The following is a 5,933-nucleotide window of genomic DNA, read 5'->3' as shown; positions in this document are numbered from 1 at the left end:
TAAAAACTTTTAGCAAAGTGGGAATAGAGAGAACATACCTCAACGTAATAAAGGTCATATATGGCCAACCTACAGCTAACATACTCAATGTGGAAAGGCTAAAAGCATTTTCCTTAAGATCGGGAACAAGACAAGGATGCCCACTTTCATCACTCCTCTTCAACATTGTATTAGAAGTCTTAGCCATAGCAAGAAGAATAGAAAGAGAAATAAAGGTATCCGAATTGGAAAGGAAAAAGTAAAATTCATTTTTTTTTGCCAATGACATGATCCTATATAGAGAGAATGCTAAAGATTCCACCAAAAAGCTATTAGAACTGATCAATGAATTCAGTAAAGTAGCAGGATACAAAATTAATATTCAGAAGCCGATTGCATTTGCATACATTGATGATGACCTTTCAGAAAGAGAAATTAAGAAAACAATGTCATTTAAAATTGTATCAAAAACCAATAAAATACCTAGGAATGAAACTAACCAAGAAAGTAAAAGACCTGTTCTCGGAAATTATGTCATTGTAAAAAGGAATTGAAGAAGATGCAAATAAATGGAAGCATATACCATATTCATGTGTAGGAAGAATCAACATCGTTGAAATGGCCAAGCTATCCAAAGCAATCTACAGATTCACTGAAATCCCTATCAAAATACCAATGACATTTCTCAGAGAAGTAGAATAAATATTTCAAAAATTTATATGGAACCATAAAAGACCCCAAATAGCCATGGCAATCTTGAGAAATAAGAACAAAGCTGGAGGTATCATACTTCCTGATATTAAACTATACTACAAGGCTACAGTAATCAAAACAGCTTGGTACTGCAAAAAAAAAAAAAACTGATACATTGATCAATGGAACAGAATAGAGAGCCCAGAAATAATTCCAGGCCTATACACTCATTTAATATGTAACAAAGGGGGCAAGAATATATGCAAAAGGGTAAAGACAGTTTCTTCAATAAATGGTGTTGTGAAAACTGGACAGATACTTCCAAAAAAATTGAAATGGACTACTTTCTTACACCGTATACAAGAATAGACTCAAAATAGATTAAAGATTTAAATGTAAGAGTGAAACAATGAAATTTCTAGAAGAAAACATAAGCTGTAACCTCTCTATTATTGCCACTAGTAATTTATTTTCAGTTATATAACCTCAGGCAAGGGAAACAAAATAAAAATAAACAAATGGAACTACCTCAAACTAAAAAGTTTTGCGCAGCAAAGGAAGCCATCAACAAAATAAAAAGGCAACCTACTGAATGGGAGAGGATGTTTGCTTATGATACATCAGATAAAGGGTTAATATCTAAAATATATGAAGAATTAATAGAACAACAACAAAAAAACTAACAATCCAATTAAAAAATGGGCAGAAGACGTGAATAGAAATTTATCCAATGAAGAAATACAGATTGCTAATAGATATATGAAAAGATGCTTAAGGTCACTAATCATCCAAAAAATGCAAATTAAAATCACAAGAAGATATCACCTGACACCTGTCAGAATGCCCATCATCAATACATAAACAAACAACAACTGTTGGCTAGGATGTAGATAAAGGGAACCCTCATGCCCTGTTAGAGGGATTGCAAATTGGTACAGCCACTATGATAAACAGTTTGGAGGTTCCTCAAAAAATTCAAAATAGATCTATCTTTGACCTAGCAATTGCACTTCTGGTTATTTATCCAAAGAAAACCAAAACACTAACTTGTAAAGATTTACACACCACTATGTTCACGGCAGCACTATTCACAATAGCTAAGATATGGAAACAACCTAAATGCCCAACAACAGATCATTGGATAAAGAAGTTATAGTTCACATTTACAATGGAATATTACTTTGCCATAAAAAACTACCATTTGCAATGACATGGATGGACCTAGAGGTTATTATGCTGAACAAAATATGTCATACAGATAAAGGTAAGGAAATACCATATGATTTCACTTATATGTGGAATCTAAGGAATGAAAAGAAGAAACTAATTGAAAACAAATTCACAAATACAGAGGACAATATGGTGACTACCAGAAGAGAGAGCGGTGGGGAGCTAGGAGAAAGGGGTCAAGGGTTAAAGAGGTACAAATTTTAGTTGAGAGGTGGTTATGGGGATGAGGAGCATAGCATAAGGAATGTAGTCAGCAGTAATGTAATGGCTATGTGTAGAGCCAGATGGGTGATAGAGTAATTGGGAGATTGTTTCATAAACTACATAAGTGTCTAACTAATGTATTGTGTACTTGAAACTAATATAAAAAAAGAATGTTGATAGAATGTATGCACATGAAGAAGTAAAATAAAAACACTTAAATTAGTTTTGGGCAGTATTTCCACTATTCTGTAAGACCAAAATTCATATGAATATATTAACCTCAAAATCTGAATTGTGTAATTTTAATAATTCTACATATCATTTAAATACTCTATATTTGCATTTGTAATTAGTATTATGTAATATAAGATAAATGGTAAATTCATGCTAATAATTAAAAAAAATTTTTTTTTAGGTAAGGCAACCCTTGGTTGACCTCACTGATTGCAAGGACCTTGTCAGCTTACAATCTCTTATTTTTTTATTTTTTACACCTACAGCACCTGGTCTTCCTAGGTGGTCTCCCATCCAAGTACTAACCAGGCCCTACCCTGCTTAGCATCCAAGATCAGATGGGATCATGGTTGTTCAGGGTAGCATGGCCGTAGACTTAAGATTTGCTTTATTTAGAATGACATTAAATAGCAAAGGAAAAACATCGTGACAAAACAAGAGACAAACTGCAGAAGAAAAGAAGCTTTACATTTTAGTACCTTTAATGGTGACTTTCACTTGCTTTGTAAACAAGGAATCTGCATTGTCATTTTGCACTGGGCCTCACAAATTATGTAGCTGGTTCTGATGTCCCCTAGAACACTTCGCTTGCATGCTTTTAAGGGAAATGGGAATAATTTTCAAAGGCCTCTGTGTTCAAAGGGCCTTGAAATCAAATTTATGTCTCTAATTCCAAGGACAATAAAAAAATGAGACATAGTTCTTGGATATCTTTTCTTTATTTTTGCTCCTCATTCATACTGGATGTATGGTCAGGCCAAAGGGATTTGAATGAGCCACTCACATCCTAAACATTACATGACTATCATTTTTGCTTCTATAATATTAATGGCACCTGTGCTAATAGTTACATGTGAAATTAAGTCAGGAACAGATGGAGTTCTGAGGCCAACTGTTGCCAGTCATGGAAAACCTGCCCACCTTAAATAGCCTCTGGTGTAATTGTCCACGCTCTGCCCACTTTTCAGGTTTAAATACAAGGAGACATTTGGTATGCATTTCCTGTAATAAAGAAACATGTGATGATTATTCCCAAGATGTTATTTTAAAGAGTATTGTTAGCTGTGGTCTGTTTTTGGTTTCTCAGTTAAGGAAAAAGCAACTTGACTCAAAACATCACTTGATTCAAGTTGGGGAACCACACAGAGCAAATCCCCTAAAGGAAAATGAGTGGGGACACATTTTCCCCCTAACAGACACTGAAGTATGGAATGAGATGGTGACCTCTGAGAGAGATCAAGTATTACAGTGTTATGTACAACGCTGGGAATTCAACAAATACATCTGTTTTTTATAACAGTCATAAATAATTATATAGTTATTTAAATATACCATCTTGAGGATAGGCACCCATAGCTTTGGTTTATCTTGCTTTTTTTTGATTTCTACTTTAAGTATTAAAAATAACTTGAAAATCAATCATGTTGAAAGGTAATAGCTTCTTTTTCTCTCAATATGAAGTAAGGAAATACAATGCAGATTAAAGCCATTAATTAAAAGAATAAGACGACATGTACATTCAACTTGGGAAGGAGTTTGCAATATAAAAGACGTCTATGACCATAGAATCAGAACATTGTTGAGCCCAATTCACATTTAGGTGTCCTGTCTTGTACCCAGTGCTTGTTTCCTGAGGTTGGCCCAAAATAAGTAGAGGGAAGGGGTCAAGTAGAAGGTAATACTCCCTAAGGAATGCGAAGAAATGCCCTGCAGTCTCACCCCTAGGTGAATAGTAAGACATTAGTCGTGAGATGGTACCTAACAGGTGAAGAAAGACTGGGAATCACTGCAATTTCCAGGAAGTCTTTGGATATTTGAAAATGATTGTGATCCATTAACTTACTCCTGTATTGGACATTCCCAGATGAGTGTGTTTGAGATTAAGTGCAGTTTACTTAAGAAGGTATCTGGCTAAGGTTAAGAGTGAGGCAGGGCCTTTTAAAATCTATATTATACCTAAAAAAATCTATGAAATTCCCAGCCAATGTTCATAATTAGTGTTAGCTTAAACCATATGAAAATGCTGATGGAAATTTTATATGATTTAATATTTCTACTTGTTCTTTTTATAAAAAAGGTATTGTTTTGCTGGAAAAGAAAATGTACTTGGATTGTAGTCTATTCTTGCTCCCCCTGTGTTAATTGTGCTTGGGGTAAGATGAACCATTTGTTTTATGTAGTTTTTTCCTAAGTCTCATATGGTTCTGTACCACCCTTTTTGACCATTATGGTGTTTAGTAATCTGTTCTAGGATATGTTGCAAATAATTTATTATTAATTATAGTTAAAGAGCTGATATTTGTGAATTTTTAGCTTATTAAAAATAAACTAGTGCAGAATTAAGGTTATGCCTGTAATAATGATACTTTCAACAAATTACACAATGGGCTTTCTTGAGTGGAGGAGAAAAGGCTACCTAAGGAGTGATGCTTATAGGAGAGAGTTATACATGTGACCCTTGAACGATAAGGTTCATTGTAGAAAAATCCTGGAAACAAGTGGTATGATGCTTGCTGCAGTGGTACAGTGTAAGAAATGATAGTGGCTTGGACTAAGGAGGTAGTAATAGGAATGGAGCAGTCTTAGACTGAGGTTTCCAGAAGTAGACCCTGATGTAGGGATTTGTGTGCAAGTCGATTTTTCAGAAAGTGCTTCCAGAAGAAGCCAGCAAGGAGATGGAGGAAGACAGTGAAGGAGAAAAAAAGTGAGGTAGGTTTAGAGGCAAAGTTGCCTGGATGGCAGCCTCTGCCTGATCTTGTGGAGAACTCTGGAGGGTAAGTTACATCTTAGAGTCCTCTCAACTCAGGGCAAGGGGACCGAGCTTTCATATTTTAGGAGGATGGGCTTTCATATTTCATACCTTTCAGTCATTGGTTAAGAGCTAATCAGGCATGGGGAGGTAGGGATGAGATAAACAGAAAGTCCTAGCCACTTCCAGCTGACATATTTGGGTAAAACCCTTTAGTAGCTGGAGGGCAGTCCTCTGAAGAAGAGTCACAAGCACAAGCTATTAATGGCAAAAGCACACCACAGCCAGGAGATGGGCATTTGAGAATAATAAAAAGGGATCAAGAGGATCAGAACAGATCATCAACAGTATCTGCTACACACCTTAAAGAAAAAGTGAAAGAACATAGCTTGGGGGAGTGTTCTACAATGCCCAGGATGCTACTGAACTGGTGACAGAGTCATTCATGTCCTCACAGAAAAACAAGTTTCTTCAATAAATCCACTTTGCTCCATCCCCATTGCTACCTCTTAATCCAAGCCATTATCATTTATTTATACTACTGCAGCAAGAATCATACCTAGCTGCCAGGCATCTACTTTTGTTCCCTTTTATTCATTTGCTACATAGTAGTAACAGTGATTTTCAAAAATGATGATGTTTGGGGATGAAAGTGAGTTGAGTTGGAGATACTTAACCTCATAATCACCATTAACCACCACCCTCCATTCTTTGGTAGGCACAGTGAACATTTTCTCAATTTTAGGAAAAGTGGTGTGCAGCTTTATGCCACCTCCCATCTCTCCCTGCTCACAAACCCTCTTCCTCCACCAAATAAAATAAAATAAAATAAAATAAAATAAAA

The 5,933-nt window shown here is 35.6% G+C and overlaps 1 pseudogene; it reads right to left on the bottom strand.

The window, feature by feature from the left end:
• Window positions 1-2,597: 2,597 nt before the first annotated feature.
• Window positions 2,598-2,716, bottom strand: LOC118608237 (annotated as a pseudogene).
• Window positions 2,717-5,933: the final 3,217 nt, after the last annotated feature.

This window comes from Rousettus aegyptiacus, unplaced genomic scaffold, assembly GCF_014176215.1.
Source record: "Rousettus aegyptiacus isolate mRouAeg1 unplaced genomic scaffold, mRouAeg1.p scaffold_m13_p_9, whole genome shotgun sequence".
Classification (NCBI taxonomy): domain Eukaryota; kingdom Metazoa; phylum Chordata; class Mammalia; order Chiroptera; family Pteropodidae; genus Rousettus; species Rousettus aegyptiacus.
Note: the sequence above shows the minus strand (reverse complement) of the source record. Positions and strands in the feature narration are given on the sequence as shown.